Here is a 24,772-nt window from a genome sequence, read left to right as displayed (position 1 = left end):
AATCGCATGACTCCCCCACCCCCATCACGTGCCGGAATTACTTCTGAATTTGACGAATACATGAGCTGCCTGCAAATGTTCACCTCATGTATTTTACTGCAAAAAATCGAATGGATACATTTACCCTGTGGAACCCAGAGTCATTAATATCCCAAAGCTGCACTGCATGGGACCCAGATCTTCTCCCTCAGTCCTAACGGGGTCAGAGCCCTTCCAGATCCCGCCTCAGGGTGGCTGCTTTGCCCCTGAGCCAGCATGACCGCCCCGCGTGTCTGTCTAGAGCCCCGCGTGTCTGGAGCAGAGGCCTGTGCGGAGTTTCCAGGGCCAGCACATCCTTCCTTGCACACCACACCGCAGCCGGGCTGAGACTGTCCCAAGGTCCCTTCAACCAGGCTCAGGTTTCCCAGCAGAGAAGTGGAAGCCCAGTTTCCACACTGATTCCCTGAGCAGGAAGCTGAGAACGTGAGAGGGAGTCACCTTTCGAGCGCCAAAGTCTGTTTAAACATCCCCTTATTCATTAGAGTAAAGAGCCAGGAAACCCTGGGGGTTTATCCACCTCCCAGCCTTCTCTCTTCCACCAAAATAGTCCTACTCGTAGCTTTCCCGGGGTTAATGGAAATGAATTTCGCAGGCATGGGTGCTGCCTGGCACAGCTGGGTAATTAACAGCCATCAGTTCCTTCCCTCGGCCAGGTCCTGTGCTAGACACTTTCCTTCCGTCTTCCTCTTTTAATCCTCTTAAGAATCTTTGAAGCTGCTGTCATTCACCTCATTTTATAGATGAGAAATTCAGTTACTCTCAGAGAGGAATCTGCTCCACGTTACAGTTCTAGTGAGTCATCAATCTCAAGTTTATTTGTGGTCCAACCTAACCCTTTCCCCGGATCTTTTAACTCAAAGGATTTGGGTGAATGCCGATAACAATGTCAAACATTTGACTTTTATTTATGCTCTCACTCTACAAATATTTATTGAGGATGGACACTGAGTTTACTAGGTATACTAAGACTTGTCGTGTGAAAGATTCTCCAGGGTAAGAGGAGAGCAGAAGCGGCAAAAGCAGCTGGGCGGGCTGGACGGTGCTGGGTAAGCTCGGGACGTGGGTACATGGCCTTAGGCAGGCGGAAAAGGAGGGAGGCTGCAGACTGAAACATACTGTCAAGGGCGTGGTGTGCCCTTGAACCCTCAGGAAACTCAACTCGGTTATAAGTCAACAAAGAGTAGAGAGTGAAAGAGATCAGACAGGAAATGGGAATGTGACAGGTTCCTAGAAGAGAGGGAAGGGAACATGAAGGAGAGGTAGATGAGGGTATAACCTTGGAAAAGAATGGGAGCTCCAGCTGCCTGCACGCAGTAGAATTATGAGGTCTTGGGGGGAAACAGAGAAAGGTGAAGGGGCGGGGGGCTGTCACGAAGGGAAAGGGATTTCAGTGGAGGTGTACGAGCAGGAGGGAGGACAGCAGAGAGGAGGGGTCAGATGGTGAAGCGGATCTTGTAGGTGGACACCTTTCTGGGTAAAGGCAAGATTCAAGGTTTGCTCAGTTGATTCTGGAACAGCAGGACTGTTCACTGGACATGAAGAAGTCAGCAGATCACCTCCTGACGAGAGGTTTCCCACAGTACAAGTTCTCCTTATGCAAGTGTGACATGAGGCAGGTTGAACAATGTCGGCTTCAGAACACCCAGAGGCAAGGTGCTGGGGGAGGCGGGACCCTGGAGAATGGAACCCCCGCAAGACAGGCCCCATCACCTGGGCCAACAGTGAAGACCGGCCTCTCAGTTAGGAGTGAGCAGGGATTTCAGTAAGTCCTATGTGAGCCGTAACTCAGCTCTCTCCTGGCCAGACCTGACTAATCCACTCTCGTGGTGGGGTCAAACTTCCCCTGGATCCCTGGGCTGAGCTCTCTGAACACGCTCTGATTAAAACAAGGAGTGGGCATGGCTAACACTGCCGTCTATGTCTACACCGCAGTGCCTGAATGAGTTTCTGAGAACGACCGCACCCTTCTCAGATTTGAACCATCTCAGCGTCTGAACTGTCTTCATTAACTCTGACAAAGAGTTTTTAACAAGTTTCTTTAGTTCTATTTTGAGAGAGAGAGAGAGAAAAAAAAAAAAAAAAGAAAGAAAGGAAGAGAGACACACCAAAATAACCAGCTTTAACAAATGGCTACTGGTTTAAAAATAGTGCAGGGGGTTGAGATTTTGCCTTTATCTCAGTGGCTGACCTTGCTAATACAGTATGTAGATCTCTTGCCAACTAATCGGCCGACTGTAAAGCACGGCTTCAAGCTGTGGTCGATGATCTGTAACAGGAATGAATGAGAGGGTTTTAGCAGCCAGGATCTGTAGCCTACTATCTGTATCTGACAGCTGTCACCCTCTCTGCAGAGGCCAAGGCCTGGACCTTCATTTAGAAGCAGCATGGCTGATCAGATGACTGGGACAGCGTTCGAAACTGACTGCGCTGAACTAGGGACTCAGAAAGCAAATCTATAAATAGTAGTCTCGCTGCCTCCGGGAAGCACTGAAGGGTAACCAACACCGAGCAGCGAATGCAACGGGTAGTCTTTGCGCACAGTGGGGTTCAACGCGGCCAGATCAGAAGCCCTGCTCTATGATATAATGTCATGGAAAGATTGGCTTTATGGGCAAGAATTTAAAAGAGTTACATTCTTGGCAGTGGTAATGGTCGCACAGCAATAATTGGTTTGAACCAACTTTATGAGCTAACAAGGTTCCCTAGCACTTAATAATGTCCTCAGGGCACAGGGACTCAGCAAGTCACCTTTCCCATGATGTGCCAGCTGCCTGTTTCCGACAGTCCACGGGGACCGCCGGTGCTGAAACACAGAGAGTGATAAAATAAGAGGCTCTCCATTGGATATCTATTTTAGATGTCAACTGGGTCTTCAACCAGAACAGCTGCACAGAGTGCTCGGGGAGCCCGGAGCATCGTGAGGGTGGGTTATCTATAGACCATGATGATAGCACGGCTTAGACACTGGACATCACTGGTTATAAATGAGCCAGCTGACATTTTAGAGTATGTACCAACTCTTCCAAGAACCATTTGTCACTCTTCAAGGTTTCCGCTGATAAAACCTGGCTGTCTAAAAATTTGTCAACAAGCGCAGAAAGTAACCCTGAGGTCATGTCAGGGGGTGACAAAGAATGTGCTTACTTGACATTCTCCAAACACACAAATGGAACACTGGTGGCGACAGTGTTCCAAAGGTGTCTCCAGGTTGCAGAATTCCCGACTTGCTTCGGTGAGGCTGCCCGGGATGTGGACGTAGAGATGGTACATTCCAGGAGGGGTGTGTCCTGACCAGGCGGACGCAGACCTGGCTCGAGTGAGGAAGGCCCTGGACCCCTAGTACTGCCCACTGCAGACCGCTCCTCACTGGGCTGGAGATGATGGGAATTAGGCATGTGATTTTTTTCCAAGGTTGGCGCAACTGCCCTGGCTCTTTTTTAAAAAAAGTTCAAATTAAATAATAATTTAAAAAAAAAACTAATGTTAATGACAGCGAACACTTCTGAACGGCAGGCACAGTTCTAGAGCTTATGTTGAACAGCCAAATCTAATCCTCACAACCTGCTGAGGCAGGTACTTGTATGATGTACATGTTACAGATTAAAACCTAAGACAGAAAGGTTAAGTGAAGCGCTCAAGGACACAGTCAGAGGGCAGTCAGGATTAGACCTGCGCAGGCCAGCTTCAGAGCTACCCTGGGCACTCTTCCTTAACCCCGGAAACGGTCCCTGCAAGAAGATACTAGGTTAGAAAGTGAACACGTGGAAAGAAAAGATCAAAGCTGCTCATTCCGAACCAGGTAGGAATGAAAAGGTAAAGAGGAAGAACAAAAGGCCATCTCTGTCCTGATGGCTGACTGAACAAATTCGCTCTGCAATGATTACGCGGCATGCGTTTTCCGAGCACCTCTGTCTCCAGGCACCGGGAGAGGCTCAGGGGTACAAAGGTGAAGAAGAAACCGCCTCTGAGAAAGCCAGGCTAGTGTTTTTGCTCACACGGGGGCCTCTGCCCTGGAATGCCATGCCCTCGCTATCATTGGCTTTGCCTCTTCAGACATTAGAAAACACCTGTTAGCTAAGGAATCCGATGGGGGCGGGGACACCCACTACACCGTTCTCAGGCCAACAGGAAACAGCACAAGGAAGTGCTCTGAACACAAATAAGTTGATAAGCCATCAGGCTGACATCGAGGTCTCTCTGTCCAATCGCTGCTGGCCATCTGGGGGCTTCTGCTGGCACTCTGTGCTGCCCAGAAGACAGCAGAATAAGCCTAATTAAAAAGTCACCTGTGCTCCCATGGCTTTAAAAGCGTCACACTGGCTGTCCGTCACTATCTCTTGGAGTCATGATGCAAGAGCTGAGAGGAATAAGAGGAGATCATTTAATGCAACCTCCCGGATTCAACCTCAGTGGATCTAAAAGTGGGGCCCCAGAAGGTTAAGTGGCTCGCGCAAGGACAAACAGCCAGAGAGTGGCAGAACCAGGATAGGATCCAGGTCTGGGAGCTCCGGATGGAAACATTTTTCTACCAATCTATATAGCTGTCCATGGGATGAATGTAATGCTATGAAATCAGCAACTTCAATCAAGTTAAATGTGTGTTTTGAAAAAAGTCAAGAATGAAGAAATAGAGTTTGAAGAACATTCAACATTCATGAGGTGCGCCCATCTCAGGTCACTGGAGACGTTTCTCTGGTGCAAAGGTTTTCTTAAGAAAGGGTTTCATTGGCCAGTTGGATCGAGACATGCACACGCTGATACTTTGCTTCTGGCAATACCTTAAACCCCCAGTTAGGCAAGTATAAAAAACGGCAATGGTCTTGAGAGTGCAGCATGGTTTATACATGGCATATGCATCTTTGAGGATTTGGAGAAATCTACAAGGGATCTGATGCTTTTCCACCTACTGACATTTACAAAGCAGTTTAAATCATGCATGAGAGGCCTCAGGCACACGCAGTTCACAAAACATAAATCTGAGCTCCCAGGGAATTTAAGCTGACCAACACTCTTTATTAGAACCGACAGTGAAAGACAGCTATTGCGAAATGCGTACCAGAAATGCAATACCAAGATGACAGCCTTAATGCCGGTGGATATATTATGTAGATTACCTGACTCAAATCTTTCTTGTTAAATAAGTTTCATGCATTCTTTTTTTTCTCCTCAAGAATATCCTTCTGGCTTCACTGGGGGAGTATTCCTTAAATTCCTTGATCATTCATCTGTTTTGCAATATTTTGGACACGCTGGTTAGCACAAAAGATCAGATAGAGATGTTTAAACAGTGGGAAATAGTTAAACCTTTAAATGAACAAGAGAACTGAACCATGAATTAAATATTCCAATGTTATTTTTTATAATATTCCAATATTTAACCATTTTTAAAAAGAAACATTTTCCTAAGGCTGATTCATTCTAGATATTCAACTCCCATGTAATCTAAGATTTTAAATATATATAATTATAAATTTAGGGTAATTTCACCTGCATGTTTTTATAGGCCAAGAATTTCAAGGAAATAAGGTCCCAATGAAAACTGGCCAGGGACAAAAGACAGTAAGCATACTTTTCCTCTCTAATCTTCATAGAAATCAAAATAAAATGTAGATGTTTTAAGTTCTGCTTGAGGAGGAGACAGAAGGAGTAGGTCAATTTGCCTGAGGTCAGAAGAGGAAGTCATGGGTGATGTGGCCTTGGTGACAGTTGGCCAAGGGCAAGTTTGGCGGAGGCTGAATTAGGATAAGGCTGTTGTTACTTGGAGGCCTCTGAGTTTCTGAATGGATCAGTCTTTGCTTCCTATTCTAGACATTCCCACCTGCCTCAACCCTACACACTCTGTTCAGTGTTATCACTGCTCAAGTGGCAGCACATCTTCCTCCATAGGACACTGCCTTTTCTAAGCAGCACAGCCAACAGTGTGTTAGAGAAGCTACAGGCGTGATTCGGTAGTCAAGGTTCACGTTGCTTGGAATGCACTCAGTGGTTGCGTAAACAGTAGGTATCAAGCTGCCTTGAACCTGCTTCTCTATTGTGCTCTAATAGCTACAGCAAAGGGGTTCCAGAATCCAGGTACACCAAGCTCCATCTCTAGGCTCCATAAATCACGTGCCACTTTCATGTAACGACAGGTATTTTTCAAATACGTAGATGCTTCGGTGATCATAAAAACACATTTTCCTTTTAAAAGCTAAATTCACAGTAACCTTATATTCCTTACACATTTTATTAAATGGATGATTTCAAACACACATAAAAGTGGAGAGAACTGTACAATAAACCCCCATCTACCATCACCCAGTTTCAACGATTATCAACTCAGGGCTGACCTTGTTTCATCTATACTCTACCCATTCCCGCTGCTTCCACCTTTCCAGATAATTTTAAAACAAACCCCAGACATCATATAATTTTATCCACATGCGTTTCAGTAAATGGATTTTATATGTTTTAGATTACGAGATGGCAAAGGTACAACTATTACTCTGTAGGGCTCTGTATTTTTTTAACATTTAAAAATTATCCTCATATTCAAAAAGCAAACTAAAGAACCACTCTTCTAGGTGCTTCGATGGACCTCAATCATATAGTCAAGTTCAAGAGCAGACAATTTCTAATTTCTTTATTAACCACCAGGGACTAACAGGATGTGTATAGCTGTTGTTTAAGAATAATTTTCAAATGATTTCCTGAATGATACCCACTATATATGCAAACATAAATTCACTGCATTACTGTAATCAAAGCCCAAGAGTGAATATATGAATAGAGTGAGCTTGAAGTAAACCTCCTTAAAAGGGTTACTGTTAGTGTTGAATAGGAGATATATCAAGTATCCTGTGACCTAAGTAGTACACACAATTGCACACCCCACAAGCGAGCCATCATCTTTCAAAAGATAATAAAGAAGCTGCAGATATATTTTTATGTGCTGGGTATAAAAACACCGGCATGAATCCCCACTTGAGCACCGCAGAGCATGTGCCATCCTTAAGTGACCCTTCAGATGCTAAGCATGAAGAAGATTGAGGCAGTCTGATACCCTACAATCATCTAAATAAACTTCCAAAAATTGCCTTCTGTGCTTACAGTCATGTCTTTTAAAAATCACAGCACTGCATGAATTACATTATATTAATAGAACTGACAGCTGATGAAATAATGCAAGAAAAATAATCTACGAGTGACCTCAAGTGAAACCACAAAGACCTTAGGCTAATGGAAGCAAAATCACTCATTGCACAGTGATTTCACTTTTAAAATTTTATACTAAAATAAAAAAGTCAACCTAAACCTTCCTCAAGATATTACATTTTGAAACTAACCACAAAGTACTTCCAGAAAGGGGGCTTATTTAAGAAAATCTATATGCATTTTGATTCTTTCAAGCATGAGCAAGCTTTCTGTATCACGGGGTGGTTAACCGTGGAAGAAAATACTGCAATGATATGAAATAAGTGAAGATCATTTATCTGAAATAGTCTATAATTACCATTTTAAGGGCAGAACACCTGTTTTACTGAGGGAACATACATATGCAGTACACTTCTTCACTATAATTACAAGAGTGAATGATGGCCCACAGTTTCTCAATTTCCATCTCTTCTCTCAGACTTTCAGTTCTGTGGTTGGACAGTGAGACAGCCCATGTGAGAGATACATGAGGATGCAACCCCAATTCCCCACCCCTCAGAAGCTGAGCATTTCTCTTCTTCTCTACCCAAAGACATGAAGAGTACACAAGGTGGACTTTCATAATCTGTAAACAAGGTAATGTCCTGACGTGAGAAGCAGATCCCATTAAGACAGACAAAACCAATGAGATCTAACAACTTTTTCTTTTCAAAGAAATCCTTTCATCAAAAATTGAGCTCAAGAGGGCTTCCCTGGTGGCGCAGTGGGTGAGAGTCCGCCTGCCGATGCAGGGGACACGGGTTCATGCCCCGGTCCGGGACGATCCCACATGCCGCGGAGCGGCTGGGCCTGTGAGCCATGGCCGCTGAGCCTGCGCGTCCGGAGCCTGTGCTCCGCAACGGGAGAGGCCACAACAGTGAGAGGCCCGCATAGCGCAAAAAAAAAAAAAAAAAAAAATTGAGCTCAAGAGAACAGCAGACATAATTGGGAATAATAAATACAGGTGGGATTACTCACAGGTGTTTCAGAGCATCATAAAATCTCTTGCTAATTTGGAAAAAATGACTGTACTTCCTTCATTTTAACGTTTAGTTTCTTAAAATTTCAGAGAATCCCATCACTGCTGGGTTACATCAGAGAATAAGCATCCTTTGGTCCAGTCTCCAGTGATAAACGGCACTTCCCTCCCCGTACAGTACCCTGTCCAGTGGCTAGTGCTTGGTGACAGCAAGCTCATCTTTCCTAAGGTAGTTAATTCCATGTTTACGTCGCTCCACTCTTAGATCTTAGCTCAATGCAAGGAAGAGCTTTCTGTCTCCTTGTAGTTTCCACGCATTTTTCCTGGCTCTGTCCTTAGATATCCCACAAGGTGATTTTAATCCTTTTTCACTTGAAAGGATTTTAGGTACAGCATTTCAGAAAGTCACTGTATTCCTCAGCTCTTCTCTTCTCCAGGTAAATATTTATAGTCATGTTAACAGTTCATAGGACATGGCTTCAAAAACATTTTAGTCACCGTTTGCTTATTCATTTGTTTGTTCATTCATTCTTTCTCCAGCTAAACATTTGTAATTATTTTAACTGTTCTTCATAAGACACGGCTTCAAGAATATCTTACTCATGGACCTAGAGGTTATTATTCTAAAGTGAAATAAGTTGGACAGAGAATGACAAATATCATATGATATCGCCTATTTGTGGAATCTAAAAAAATGATACAAATGAACTTATTTACAAAACAGAAACAGACTCACAGACACAGAAAACAATCTTACGGTTACCAAAGGGAAAAGGGATGGGGAGGGATAAGTTAGGACTTGGGGATAAACAGATACATATTACCATACATAAAACAGATAAACAATAAGGAAGGACCTACTGTATAGCACAGGGAACTATATTCAGTATAATAGCCTATAATGGAAAAGAATCTGAAAAAGAATACATATATATTCTGAATATATAAAATATATATAATGTATATAATAACTTAGTTGCTTTGCTATACACCTGAAACTAACACAACATTGTAAATCAACTATACTTCAATAAAATTTTTTTTATAAAAGAATACCTTACTCAGTATTTGCTTATTTGTCTGTTCATTAATTCGTTTGGTCATTCATTCAGCGAACAGTGAGAGACAACCTCTACCCGTATTAAGTTCTAGGCCATGTCCTGGGTGCTCTGGACACAAAGAAGGAATCAGAGGCCCCTTGAGATGCACAGGACACAGAATCATGGTGCTGTGTGGTCAGTGCTGTCCTCGGGGTATGTAAATGAACAGCGGTGATATAAATAAGCAAGTATTCCAAGATCACTTCTAAATGATCCTGGTTTATACTATCCTAGCCTATCACAACAGGCCCCAAGCTAATCTTCTACTCCACTTGGAGTGAGTTTTTTTCTAGTAGAAGTGATGGGCTGTACTGCTGTAGAAGACAGTCTATGGCAGAGTTGGTTGTCTGCCTAGCAGCTTGCGCCCCAGTCTCTGTTATTAGAAAAAACAACTTTGTTCACGTATCAGACAGCCATGGGCCCAGCCCAGGAGATGATCTAGGGTCTAAGCTAATCTGTGTTTGCTAGTGGCTGGTTTCAGTAGACACATGACATAGTTCTAGCCCAGTCACTAATGAGAGGTATGGGGACGTCAGCTGCAGGACCTCTGGAAAGGACTTTTTCCCTCCTAATACAAAGAAACATAAAATGAAGGAGTAGATCTGTCCCCTTCCTTCCTTCCTCCCTTAGGTGTACGGGGTGGGGACACAATTCTTGTAGCTATGGTAGCTATCTTATCTACCTAAGGTGAAGCCAAGAAACCCTCAGAGAAGCTGGTCCCACACTCATCTGGAGACCTCTGGACATTTATTTTGCGAGATAACTAACTGAGTGTCCCCTATTTATGGCCACTTTTGGCTAGGCCTTCTGTTACTTGTAGCCAAAAGTATGTTAACTGGCACAAAAGCATATACAATCTTCAGAGCAAGGGCCTTGCTGATGGACGGGTTCCAGTGAGTAATCAAGCTCTTCTTTAAAACAAGGTAAAGCAAGAAAGAGGCCAACTGGAGAATGGCGAAGGAACCTATAATCTTATATGCTAAGATTTAGAAAGGAAGACTAAAGACTAAAGGAAGCTTGAATTATTATATGGCAATGACAGTCTCCCCCTGGTTTGGAGCTTTTCTTCCAAACAATGGCAGTGAAGAAGGACCATTTTGTCTCACTTTTGCTCACAGGCAAAGATTTTTTAAACTTTCTAGAGTCTGACTTGTCTAAAGTAAAAGGGACCATATCCTTATATCCTAAAACGTGAAGAGTATGAAATGCCCAAAGCACTTCAGAGAGGGTGGAGCGTTAAGCCCCACTTTCAATCCTTTATCCCGTTCTGCTTTTATTTGATTCTGCTTCTTTCAAGTATGTAAACAAATACACTAAAAACATGAACTGTATTTGCCTGAAATGGGACTATACAACCTTGTTTTTATCCTCAATAATAGGACAACATTAGAAGTTAAAAAAATAAAGTGTTTTGAGAAAAACAAAAGAGGAAGGAACCTGCCAGTGAAGTAATATAGGGATGGGGAGAACTTTTAAGGCCAGCACTAGGGGTCTCACAGCTTGAAATATTCTATCCCTGGTTTCACAAAATATTAGGAAAATGAATTCTTCTGCTTTCCCAAATTCTAGAACTGAAATTTGCTCATTTATAAAGGGTTACTATTTGAAAAAATACGTTTTTGATACAGTTTACTAGAAGGCTTTATAAATGACCCTATCTTCGTAAACCCTAACTTCCAAAATTTGCTTCCAGCCCACATTTATTCTTCTTTCCTTCAACCATTCAACTAATTAATTCTGCATTGAAAGACCATTAAAGGCACATGGGGTATAGTGGTAAACAAACACAAAATCCCTGTCGTCAGGCACTAAAATTGCAAGGGAGGAGGGAGGCAGTGTGTGTGTGTGTGTGTGTGTGTAGTTGTTGGCTGAGTGCTATGAAGAATCACAAAGCAGGATTAGGAGAGGGTGACCTGGGGTGTGCAGGGCACTGCTGTTTTGGCGGAGCAGTCAGGGAACGCCTCTCTCAGGAGATGGCATTTGAATAGAGAGACCCCAAAGAAATGAAGACACGGGCCAAGTGACCCTCTGAGGGGACAGAGAACAAACCTCTGAGGTGCGAACTAGCCCAGTTTGTTGGAAGGACAGACCAAAGGCCAGCGTGACCGAGCGAGTGGAGGGGATGAAGGAGGCAGGGGATGAAGCAGCCACGGGAAGGTGTCAGAACACGGCAAGGAGGGGACAACAGAGGGTTCTGAGCATCCTGGACTCCCCGATCCTTGACCTCTTTGCCTCTGATGATTTGGAAATCACAACTCTAAAATTGGGACTGCTATTGGCAGTGACAAGACGGTGGGTGTGGCAATGGGGATGGGTGGCTTAGGTGGATGGAAGGAAGACCACTGGGGGCAAGGAGGTCAGGAATTGAGAGCCCTGAGGCTCCGACAGGCTGCCCACGTGAATTCTGAGTCGTAGTGGAAAGAGCTGTCCGCTAAAATGCTAAAAACTTCAACAAACTGGGAGAGGGGTGGTAGATAAGAAAGGGTAGAAGTGATAGAACCTGATGGATGGCTTTCAAAGCAGCATTTTTTAAGATGAAGGAGGAACAACATATCTATATCCAGGGAGAAGAAGGGGAAGAGAAAGAAACCTAGGAACCTTTGTTCCTGAGCCTCGTTTCTACAAGTGCTCTTATACACAGCAATGCACTACGTCACAGCAGGCAACGTGCTAGGCCTAGGAATGCAGCAGAGCTGAGCCATCCCGAAAGGAAACAGGATGAATGAACTTCTTTACTATTTTTCTCGTGGCTACATTATCACCTCACACATTCGCTAATATTCAGGAAGGGGTTGTACTACAGCAGCGCCTTCTTCAGAAAGCTGAAGCCACACCTTAACTATCTCAGTTGAAATCTTCTCTATGTTAAGATGTCCCATACTTGATTACCTTGAGCTTACTTTATTTATTTATTTATTATTATTATTATTTTTTGCGGTACGCGGGCCTCCCACTGCCGTGGCCTCTCCCGTTGCGGAGCACAGGCTCCGGACGCGCAGGCTCAGCGGTCATGGCTCACGGGCCCAGCCGCTCCGCGGCATGTGGGATCTTCCCGGACCGGGGCATGAACCCGTGTCCCCTGCATCGGCAGGTGGACTCTCAACCACTGCGCCACCAGGGAAGCCCCTGAGCTTATTTTCATCTTGTCTTGATAACAGAGGTTTCCATCACGGGGCTCAGTAACTGTACCTGCTACTGACAGTGACTGGAGGGAATGCTCCCAGGGGTTGATGGGTGAATGTCAGCAGGTATTAGTCTTTTCCCTAAAGGGTCCCCCTGTAGCTGCTAGTAACGAACTACTAGTAGAGTGAAGAACTGGCCCAGAGGTAAGTTGATCTTTTCGTTCTATGATCAGTCGCTTCTTAGCGCCGGCAGCACAAATGGCGACTTCCTCCTCAACTTTACAGAGTGTCTGTTTAGGGACCAAGGGTAGAGCCACCTGGACCAGAGAACCACGTGCCTGGGCCTCAGGAACGACACATCGCTGCTCGGAATCAGGCCCTGTTTGCACAGTGGGAGCTGTAGGAACTCCAACTTCTGATACAGTGAGGTGTCCCTCCACTTGTGCCAGCCTGGGAAGAACACACATCAGTCCTCGCCTGCCCGCAAGCAGAGAGCCGTAGAGTGAAGGTGGAAAGCCTGCCCCCACTCCACCTGGCTTGGACGCCGCTCCCAGGGTGCAGCTGGGTTCGGTTCATGGAACACATTGCAGCTGTTTACTTTGGGTCCTCTTGGCTACTTGGCAAAATACTCCTGCTTCCCTGTGAGCCACATGCAAACTCCCTGCTCCGGCTTCTGGAAGCAGGGCCCGCAGTCATCTTGATCATTGCCTCTCGGCTGGCTGGTGGATGTGCACAAACACAAAAGGTGATATTGACACTCGGCATCCGAGCTGACTGCTCCCGACAGCTCCTGTGATACAGCGGCCTCCGGGACTGGAGGACACATCTGCATTACTTAACTGCGCTGGCGCTGATTAACGTTTGCTGTAACCTATGCTAATGGGCTCTGGGGCTTTGCCTGCCTGCTGCACAGTGGCAGCTGAGGTCTCCTGCTCCATCCTTAAAACACGATGCTTTAATTTTTAATGGAGCACATGTTCGATTGGCTATACAAACAGGCTAATCTGCAAAGCATGTGCTCAATAACAAGCCTGGCTATGCCGCCGGAATATCAACATGACTTGGCCGAGCTGGGGAGGAGAGGGTGGCCTCCTGCTAACCGCCACAGCCACGGGCTGGGAGCTGGGACCACCGGCGGGCCGAGAGCCAAGGGGCAGCTGCAGCAGAGGCACCTGCGGCCTCCTCTGGACCCTCTGTGGGGCTTCTGCTTCCGGGTGCCTGCGAGCCCTAGCCAGTGAGGAAGAGAACAAAACTGTCCCCCAGCAGGTTCAGGCCTCTGGTGTAAGGCCCCATGTGGCATTAAAGATGAAACCCCCCTCTGCTGCACAGGCATGACCAGAATGAGGTACAGGCATCCAGCTTAAGAGACTTACCACGTGCCCTGCAGTCTGCTCAAGGATGAGGGTTTAAACACGAACAAGGTACAGTCCTTGACTGCAGTAAACCCACACCAATAACCACAATGCCAGTGTGAGCAGTGATGTGCCAGATGTAGGTACAGAGTCCTCTGGGAGCGCAGAGGAGGGAGCACGCAAAGAAGAGACAGTTAAGCTGGGTTTTGAAAGACGGGCAGGAGTTCCCCAGAAGCACTTAAGATGACACTTGGTTACGAAGAAGCATGGAATATGGGGAACAGTAAACAGTGAGACGGGGTAGCGTGGACTTGGAGGCAGTCTCACAGAGATACCTGGTGAGAAGCTGGCAGTCTGGATGCAGAGCTTAGGAGAGAAGGTAACACTAGAGACAGAAACATGGGTGCCCATCAATATACAGGGGATGCTGACAATGGAAAGCCTGAGAGAAAATGGTCTGCGGTAAAATAAAAGGTTTCAAAACCAGAAGCCTCTGGGGTTTAATGTAAGGGATGGTTACAAGAAGTAGCCCAGGGACTTCCCTGATGGCGCAGTGGTTAGGAATCTGCCTGCCAATGCAGGGGACACGGGTTCAATCCCTGGTTCGGGAAGATCCCACATGCCGTGGAGCAGCTAAGCCCATGCGCCACAACTACTGAGCCTGCGCTCTAGAGCCCATGTGCCGCAACTACTGAGCCCATGTGCTGCAACTACTAAAGCCTGCGCGCCTAGAGCCCGTGCTCCGCGACAACAGAAACCACCACAATCGGAAGCCCGTGCACCACAACGAAGAGTAGCCCCCACACACAGCAACGAGGACCCAACTCAACCAAAAATCAATCAATAAATAAATTTAAAAAAACAACAACAAAAAAAGAAGTAGCCCAGAGAGATGAGTAAAGAACATAAGGAAAGAGAAATCTCTGGAAAGGGGGAGAGGTCACAAGCCTCAGGGCAGACAAGGAATTAAGGCCTGGAGGGCTTTGTCATAACCATTGTTGTCACTAGGCAGCAATTATAATCTTGGTCCTTATTGGTACAAACTGCTTTTACATAAAACATTTCATAACAATCCTGTAAGACAGCCTGATGTCACTACCACACTTTCTAGATGAGGAAATGGGATCAGAGAGGGTTAGAAGATTTCCCAAGGCCATGCAATTACAGCCATAGCGAGCAGGGCCAGGACTGGAATCCCACTCCCCAAATTCTTAGCTCCCGACAGGACACTGTGCTGGGGCTAAGGACACGAGGGTCCCAGATCCAAGGAGACACTCTGTGGGAAAAGGCTCTCAAGTCAACACCCTCAAAACCAGTCCTCCTCCAGGATACGAACAAATTACACTGAGTACACTCAAGGCTCTGAGAAGTTCTGCAGTTAAAAACCACCTGCCGAGGAAAGCAACATGTCTAACTTCATTTAACCCACGATTTCCCAAACTTATTTGTTCATGGAATAATTCTTTTCAGGTTATACCTTTCCTTTTAACATTCCTTAGCAGAATGAATGCTGCTCTAACGAACTCAGAGGAATGCTTCCTGCAGCGGGGGCTTGGAATGGTGTGTGACTAGGGGAGACGGATTAGTGGTTGTCCAACCACACACTTTCAACAATCCAGAGGTGTCTGTCTCTGTTGTTCTTTCCAGATAATCTAGCATCTGTCATAATGGTGCTTATTTGTTCATCTTTGTCTGTCCATCAGATAAGGGACACGTTTTATCCACCTCTGCATCCACAGCGTCTAGCTCTGTTACCTGGCAAGAACAGGACCCCAGGGAGTGTTTGCTGGATTGAACTAAACATTCCATAACGGTGGCCTCTAGCAAAGCCAATCAACACAGGCTCAGAGCTTCAACTCGTGGTTCCTCAGCGCTCTCATCACCCGAGGCTGCTATTCAACATGACAGCTGATCACTGACCATCTGGGTGCCCCTTGGCAGTCACCTGGGAACTCGGCATTCAGACCTTCAATGGGGGAGCAAGCTGCCGTCAGCCACACAGCCTTATCCTGGCCCCTGGGCAGCTTCTCAGCCTCTGTAGCCCCTGACTTCCCTCTGGCCTGGCCACACGGCATAGCAGACTTTGTTGCTAAGCATCTTACCCTTTGCCTCCAGGCCAGCTGCTCTGAGAAGAGAAAGCCACAGAGATAAGAGAGATCTGAGGGGAAGCCAGAGTACCCAAGGGCTAAGGAGCACTGCTGGAGGACCTGCGGCTCGTTGGTGTGTATGTGTTTTTCTTTGGATGGCGGGGTGTCTGAGGACTTAGTCAGGTTGGGGGCTATGGATAAGTGTCCATCCCAGAGATAAGGTAGTTGAACAATCAAAAGGCTTTCGCACGAGGATTCCCGGTGCAACCTTACACGGCCTTTTCAAAAATCAACAGCTTGCAAATATTTAGCTCTACCTTCCCATGTCCCCAAATTTTAAAATGGTTCTTTCTATAGTTACCCAAGGCGCCCAAACCTCCCTGCTGCTCTCACTTGCTCATTAGAACAAGGAGATATTTTTTTCGTATTACCTACAAGGATAGAGTTGACCTTTGGTAACTAGCTGCCTTGAGATCTATATGTATCATGACCACAACACAAAAATGCCACCAACAGACCCTGTGAAGAAGGTAAAGGGGTTATTCTGGCCCAGCCTCACGTTGGCTCCATGGCCTGCCCTTGCCCTTCCAAGGGCTCATCAATCATTTTTTCTCCTTGAAGTTGTGCCCTGGTAATGTGTTTTATTTTCTTATAAGATTTCTAAGAAGCCATAGCACATGAAAAATAATACAATGACATGAGAACGAAGTTTCCAGGGCTCTGTCTACACCAGCAAGTAGAAAGAACAGAGCATCTACCCTAAAATCTAGGGTAGGACAGAGCATCTCCCCTAAAATCTCCCCAGAGTCTGGCTTTCAAGACTTCCACTGCTTACGGTCTCTGCTGGCAAGTCCACTCTTCCACAAGGTCAGAAATAAAAGGACGACAGAGCTGAAGTCCTTATTTATCAGATGAGCAAACTGGAGCCTAGAGAGAGGAAGTCATTTGACTGGCTCATGACAGCACCAGCACTTGAACTACAGTCTTTTTTTTAATAAGTTTATTTATTTTATTTATTTTAGTTTTGGCTGTGTTGGGTCTTTGTTGCTGTGCATGGGCCTTCTCTAGTTGTGGTGAATGGGGACTACTCTTTGTTGCGGTGCGTGGGCTTCTCATTGGGTGGCTTCTCTTGTTGTGGAGCACGGCTCTAGGCGCGCAGGCTTCAGTAGTCGCAGCACGCGGGCTCAGTAGTTGTGGTGCACAGGCTTAGTTGCTCCGCGGCATGTGGGATCTTCCTGGACCAGGGATCGAACCCACGTCCCCTGCATTGGCAGGAGGATTCTCAACTACCGTGCCACCAGGGAAGCCCCTGAACTACAGTCTTGTGGGTGCTGGGTCTGACTTCTTTCTTTGCAATGGACTGTGCTATACCTAGTGCCACCAATCCACTTGGTTATTCAGATGGTCAACAGGGCTTCCAGGGAGGGTTCCCATTGGAATGCTCAGACATTTCCGCGGTGGGTACCATGGACTGCTTTGCTAATATGGCTGAAACTACCTCATTTGCTTCCTGTCACTCTAGGAAGCCCACAGGCCTGCCACGACGTTCAGATATGGAGGATTTGGGCCATGAAGCACTTTAATTAGTCTGTCTGGAAAAATGAAACTGATCAAATTAAATATTAATCACATATAAACTGTGGATAAATCAGCAGGGGAATCATCAGGCAGAAAGGGCCATTCTTAAACGCAGACTTTTTTTACGAGAACATTTTCAAAGGGCTCTCCTCCTGCTCTGTGTCCCCTGCCAAGTAAGTTGATTTCAAAGCAAAAACAAAGCTTTTCTTTTCCAAGCACAACAACGATGTCTAACCAGAAGTTTCTTTTGCTGAAATATTGAATGGAAAATTCGGTTCCTTAAATCTTTCTAAATCTTTGCCTCTGATTGGGTTCATTAATAAACATGCTGATTTTGTTACAGGGAGAGACATATGGTATAATCCGCTAACAGGAAGAAGTATTTTGCATTTTATTGTAGAAAACAAACATGCAAACAGGTTCTCACAGATGGTTTTCTTAGCTTCTGGGAGGGGGAAAAAAAGGCTTAATAATGCTTGAAACTAGTTTTTCTCTTTAACAACAACAACAAAAAATCCTCACACATCTCTAGTGGAACTGCTTATAAATTAGATTAAGTTCCAATCCAAGGTTTTAACAATTTAGAATTCATTTTTTCCTCTTGTTTAAACACACAAAGATACACAAAGACACACACACACACATACACACACGCATTTTCTTTCCCTTACTCCCCTTCCTTCTCTTTTCTTAGAAACATTAACTTGCTCAGAGAGGCAGAGATAATTCAGCAATGCTTCATTTATCCATTATCATAAAGGACTAAGGTTTTCTCACAAATACATTTTCTAGATACTTGATGCTAATAACCCTTTAAGGTTTTTCAAATTTGGTGGTAATGTTGGCTTTTCTTTGAAATAGACTTTATTTTTTAGAACAATTTTAGATTTACATAGAAGTTGAGAAGTTAGTACAGAGTATTCCCATATAACCCACACCCAGCTTCCCCTATTAACATCTTACATTAGTATGGAATATTTGTTACACGTAATGAACCAATATTGATATATTATTATAACTGAAGTCCATACTTTATTTATTCAGATTTCCTTAGTCTTTACATAATATCCTTTTCCTGTTCCAGGATCCTATTCACGACACCACATTACATGTAGTTGCCGTGTCTCCTTGGGTTCCTCTCAGCTGAGGCAGTTTGTCTGAATTTCCTTGATTTTTATGACCTTGACATTTTTCAGGATTTTGTAGGCTGCTCCACTATTGGAATGTGTTTGATTTTTTCTTTTCTTATAATAAGACTGAATTTAAGCGTTTGGGGGAGGAAGAGAACAGAGGTAAAATGCCATTTTCATCACATAATATCAAGAGGGCATTCTGTCAATATGGTTTATGACTGTTGAGGTTGCCCTTGATCATCAGGCTGAAGTCGTGTTTGTCAGCTGTCTCCACTTTAGAGCAGGCCCCTGCCCCTTCATCCTGTATTCTCTGGAAGGAAGTCACTACACACAGCCTACACCTAAGGAGAGGGGAGTTAGGCTCCCCATTCTTAAGGGTAGAGTTTCTACATATATTATTTGGAATTCTTCTGCGTGGGAGGTTTCTCTCTTCTTCTACATTTATTAATTTATTTATATATGGAATCATGGGTATTTATACCGTGGGTTATAAGGCAATGTTACTTGACTTGTTGTTTTGCTCAACTTGCTCCAGGTTTAGCCATCAGGAACTCTTTTCAGTTGGCTCCTGTGATCCTCTGACATAGCTCCATTAATTGTTTTCTTTTTCAGCACTTTCTTACTTTCTGGCACTCTAAAGCTCTCCAGGCTCCTCTTGTATATCTCCTGCCCTAATCCTAGAGTTAGCTATTTCCCTTAGAATCTATCTTTCCTCTTATTGGAGAATGGTATTAGAAACCGAGATCTGGATGAACGTTTGCTTGTTGCTTCTGGGGTGTCCGTTCTTTTAGGCCTCTTCTGCTGACAGGGTACAGAAACATACGTGTATATACTAACTTGTGTATATTCACAGATCTATAAGTAGTTCTATGTGCAACCACCTGTATCTACATTAGGCTAAATACGAGCTCATACTGACGTCTCCAACGGATCCATCCCACGTGGCTCGGTCTAGCCTCCTTCCTTGTTTACCTATAAATTACCACTCCAACAGTGAGAAACCTGGCCAGATGGTGGGGTTTTATTTTGTTATTGTGTATCTTTTTCTAATATTCCTTGATAAGGATCTTTTTAAGAAGCTATGGGAGTTCATGTGTTCACTCTAAAGTGAATGGGATTTAAGTTTTGTGAGGACGCAAGGTTGTCTCTGTGAGAAACAACTGCTCAGCTTTGTTATTGGTCTTCAGCTCAAAATCCAGAATCAGAATCCAAAGAGAACTTGAAAGACTAGAACACTGGGTTGACTAACACACTAGAATTCCATAGGGAAAATTATAAAGTATTGCACTGGAGTCTGATTCATCAGCCACAGAAGACGTGGACGGGGGGCATTTGGAGTTTTGGCTTGCCCGGCTGATGCCCTCACAGCCCAGAACTGGAGAGTTGCCTTCATTTGGCTTTTGTCAGTGGTGATTTTAAGTTCTTGAGCACAAGGCTTGCACTAGGAGGTATCCAGGAAATCTATATGAATGTTTAATGCTTTTTCAATTTCTTCCCTCACTGTTAGCTATCATCCTTTCATTTTTTGGTGTCCTTTGAGTTCAACTCTTGGTTGTCTCTTCTCCAACACTCTTCCTAAAGCATGGCTACAAAAAAACCCATACCAAACCAAAACAAACAAACAAAATATGCTAGAAAGCCAAACACCCAGGCTTGTTTTAAAACAACATGTAGGCTTGGAGATAAGGTTCTGTGTAGATCAGAGATTTTCCAGTGGGTTACATAAATGAGGTTGGAGAATGTGTGGCACCTATCTGTCTACTCAGGTCTCTTTCATGTTTGTGTCAGGGGTTTTCATGTCTGCTCTGGTCAGGCTGCTGAAAGAACCACCCACTAAGAGGGAAATCATGAAACCACAAGTCTGTGCAAAGTGGCATTTTTACGACTCTGCTGCAGCCGGGACCAATTCTTCCCTCTGCCTCTATGAGGCTCATGTGAAATTGTGGAAGTTGGCTATGTCCCCTTGCCTATATTATCAGCAAAACCATGGAGATTTGCCAGGAATCAGGTGAGTTTTAGTCTCTAAAACTCTGTATCAGGCAAGGAAAGGAAATAAAAGGCATCCATGTGGGAAAGGAGGATAATGGAGTTATTCAACAGATGGCTGATCCTATACATAGAAAACCCAAGGGAATCCACAAAACAACTAGGAGTTTATTGTTATTAGAACTAATAAACTAATTGGGCAAAATCCCAGGCTATAAGATCAATATATGAAACTCAATCATATTTCTATATAGTATCAATGAACAATTAAAAAAGAAATTTAAAAAAATCTCTCTCACAATACCACCAAAAGATGTGAATGCTGAGGAATAAAGCTAATAAAAGAAGTATAAGACCTGTAACTGAAAACTACAAAACGTTTTTGAGAGAATTTAAAGAAGGTCTAAATAAATGGAAAGACGTTCCATACTCGTGGCTTGGAAGACTCGATACTGTTAAGATGGCAATCCTGCCCAGATGGATCTGTAGATTAAATGCGACCCGTATCACAGCCCCACCAGACTCTTTTTTTTGGTAGAAATTGACAAGATGATCCTAAAATTTCTATGGAAATGCAAAGGAGCCAAAAGAGCCAGAACAATCTTAAAAAAAGAAGAAGAAAGTTGGAGAACTCGTAGTTCCCAATTTCAAAACATCCTACACAAAGACATAGTCATCAAGATAGTCTGGTACTGACAAGAGGATAGACGTATAGATCAAAGGTATAAGAATCAGAGTCTGGAAATAAACCTTTCTATTTATGGTCAATTGACTTGACAGAAGTGCCAGGGCATTCAAATGGGAAAGGGTTCTGGGACAACTGCATATCCACATGCAAGAAGATTAATTTAGGCTCTTCACATAATACACAAAAATCAACCGGATCACAAAGATTTAAATGTAAGAGCTAAACTTATAAAACTTTCAGAAGAAAATATACAAGGAAGTCTCTGTGACCTTGTATTAGGCAAAGCATTCTTAGGTACAACAACAAAAGTATAATCTATAAAAGAAAAAAAAAAGGATAAATTGGACTTCATCAAAATTAAAAACTTTATACTTCAAAAGACACCATTATGAATATGAAAAGTCAAGCCACTGATCGGGAGAAAGTATTTGCAAATCACATATTAGATAAAGGACTTACAAAAAGAATATATAAAGAACTCTTGAAAGTCAATTATAAGAAGACAAACAACCCACTTAGAAAAATGGGCAAAAGATTTGAGTAGTATTTCATCAGAGAAGATATACAAATGGCTAATAACACATGAAAAGATGCTCATCGTCATTAGTCATCAGGGAAATGCAAATTAAAACCACAATGAGGGGGCTTTCCCTGGTGGCGCAGTGGTGGAGAGTCCGCCTGCCGATGCAGGGGACACGGGTTCGTGCCCCGGTCCGGGAAGATCCCACATGCCGCGGAGCGGCTGGGCCCGTGAGCCATGGCCACTGAGCCTGCGCGTCAGGAGCCTGTGCTCCGCAACGGGAGAGGCCACAACAGTGAGAGGCCCACGTACCGCAAAAAACAAACAAAAAACCACAATGAGATACCACTTCACATCCACAAGGATAGCTGTAATCAAAAAGACAGGGAAAAAAAAAAGAGAAAAAAAAAAGAAAAAAAAAAAAAAAGACAGGGAATAACAAATGTTGGTGAGAATGTGGAGATATCAGAACCTTCATACATTACTGGGGGAAATTAAAATGGTACAGTCACTTTGGAAAAGCAGTTTGGCAGTATCTTAAAAAAAATTGAATAGAAATTTACTGTATGATCCAGCAATTCATTCCTACGTATCCAGCAGGAAAAATGAAAACATATACCCACTCAAAGGCTTGTATGTTATGGCAGCATTATTAATAATAGCCAAAAAATAGAAACAAATGTTCATTAACTGGTGAATGAGTAGATAAAATATGGTATATCCTTTCAGTGGAATATTATTCAGCAATAAAGGGGAATAAACTACTGATACATGCTACAATATAGATGTACCTCAAAACATTATGCTAAGTAAAAGAAGCCTGATGAAAAGATTACATATTGCATGATTCCACTTCTACAAAATGTTCAGAAAAAGCAAATCTATAGACACACAAGTAGATTAATGGTTGCCTTGGACTGAGGGTGATCATGGGGCCTGAGTGCAAATGGGCAGAAGGGATTTTACTGGTGTGATGAAAACGTTCTAAAACTGAACTGTGGTTACGTAACCCCATACATTTACTAAAAATAATTTAATTGTATGCTTAGTATAGGTGACTTTTGGGCATATAAATTATATTTGAACAAAGCTGTTAAAAAGTTGATGAATAATATATGTAATATAATCTAAATTGAAAAGAAATCAAAACAGAAAACAACAAAGTAAAAAAGATATAAAATGAAGCCTTCTCGACTAGAGTCACCATGTTTAACCTTATTCATCTTATAGTTGAAAAGTGTACCATTTTACCAACTTCGCCTATTACTTTCACCCCCCAGCCGCAGTCCCTGGCAACTACTTTTCTGCTCTCTATTTCTTTTTTTTTTTCTCTACGCGGGCCTCTCACTGTTGTGGCCTCTCCCGTTGCGGAGCACAGGCTCCGGACGCGCAGGCTCAGCGGCCATGGCTCACGGGCCCAGCGGCTCTGCGGCATGTGGGATTTTCCCGGACCGGGGCACGAACCCGTGTCCCCTGCCATCGGCAGGCGGACTCTCAACCCCTGCACCATCAGGGAAGCCCTCTGCTCTCTATTTCTGAGTTAAAAAAAGATTCCACATACAAGTGATATCATACAGTATTTGTCTTTCTCTGTCTGGCTTATTTCACTTAGTGAAGTACCTTCAAGGTCTATCCATGTCCCAAATGGCAGCATTTCTCTCTTTCTTTCTCATGGCTGAACAAGAAATGTGTTGAGAGAGTAGCATTTAAATGCTCTTACCAAAAATAAATGCATATGTACATACATACATAAGGTAATGAATGTACTAGTTAACTAGATCCTTTTACAATGTACATGTAATTTCAAGTCACCACGATGTACACTTTAAATATCTTACAATTTTATTTTTCAATTATACTTCAATAAAGCTGGAATTAAAAACAAAAATAATAAAATAAAATTAAGCTGCATATTTATGGGTAATACCTACATAAAAGGGCTCTGGATGCCAAGCCATCTACAGTGGCACTCCCTGGTTAAACTTGAACATTTTTTATAATAAGCACGTATGATGTTGAAACTTTAAAAATTAACTCTGATCCATATCTAAATTTTGATTTTAGTTGATATTCCAAGCAGGTAACATTCATTCATTACCTATACTCTGGCATGGAGAGACTGCCAATGGAGAGACTGCCCTATTTGTTCTTAACTTTTTATTATGGAAAAATTTTGAATACAAGTAGACAGAAGAGTCTAGTAAACTCCCAGGTTACAATTTCAACAAATATCATCTCATGGCCAATCTTGTTTCATCTCTACGTCTACCCACTGCCCCCATGACTTATATTAAGGCTTAGAAGAACCCATCTGCCTATTATGCTGAGATGCAAAAATGGAAACACAAACAGCTCTGAGATCATGAGATGCCTGGCTGAGGAGAGGCAGAAGCAAATCCTCTAAGAATGATCCTCTAGCCATAAGATACTGTCTCCTTCCAGAAGAAAAGGTTTGGCTGAGACAGAAAAAGAGAAAGATAATGGTTAACTTGGGAGGTCAAAGAAGACTTTGTCATCCACATTGCAGGCTGTGCGTGCTCAGACACGAATGGACAATTTTCTAGGAGTAATCTGCTCACCGCCGGAAGGTGAAGGAGGTAACTTTCCCAGTGCACTGCGGTACCATTTAGAGCACCTGGACGAAGTAATTGACCAAGTGGTGTCCTTGTGCCCTGGAGGAACTAATCACTTCCCAGGGATGGGCAGTTTGCGCCTCAGGCAGGTCATTCCGCTCAAACACCCAGCAAACTTGAATAGCCTGGGAACTTCCCTCCAAAGACAAGGACTAAGCAAACCGCAGAGGGTCCTCTGTCCTCAGGGCATGCCCAGTCCCAGCCCTAGGAATCTCTTTGCATCCAAAGGCAAGGCTGGGGCATGCTGCCTTAGGGAATAACCCTTAGATTTCCACCTTCTGACTTTCAGTCTGGTCTGGGTGCAGACCCAGGTCTCCTCTTTTGGTCACCCAAGCACATAGGCCCCAGACTCCTTAGATGGTGTTCAGCCCCTTCAGTATGT

At 43.9% G+C, this 24,772-nt stretch overlaps 1 protein-coding gene across 8 annotated transcripts in view; it reads right to left on the bottom strand.

Annotated features, from left to right (window-relative positions):
* The window catches only part of AUTS2 (activator of transcription and developmental regulator AUTS2), a 1,117,278-nt gene that overhangs the window by 199,895 nt on the left and 892,611 nt on the right, over window positions 1-24,772 (bottom strand). The window lies entirely within an intron of this gene.

The sequence above is a fragment of the Tursiops truncatus genome, chromosome 15, assembly GCF_011762595.2.
Source record: "Tursiops truncatus isolate mTurTru1 chromosome 15, mTurTru1.mat.Y, whole genome shotgun sequence".
Taxonomy (NCBI): Eukaryota; Metazoa; Chordata; class Mammalia; order Artiodactyla; family Delphinidae; genus Tursiops; species Tursiops truncatus.
This window is presented reverse-complemented; position numbering and strand designations above follow the sequence as displayed.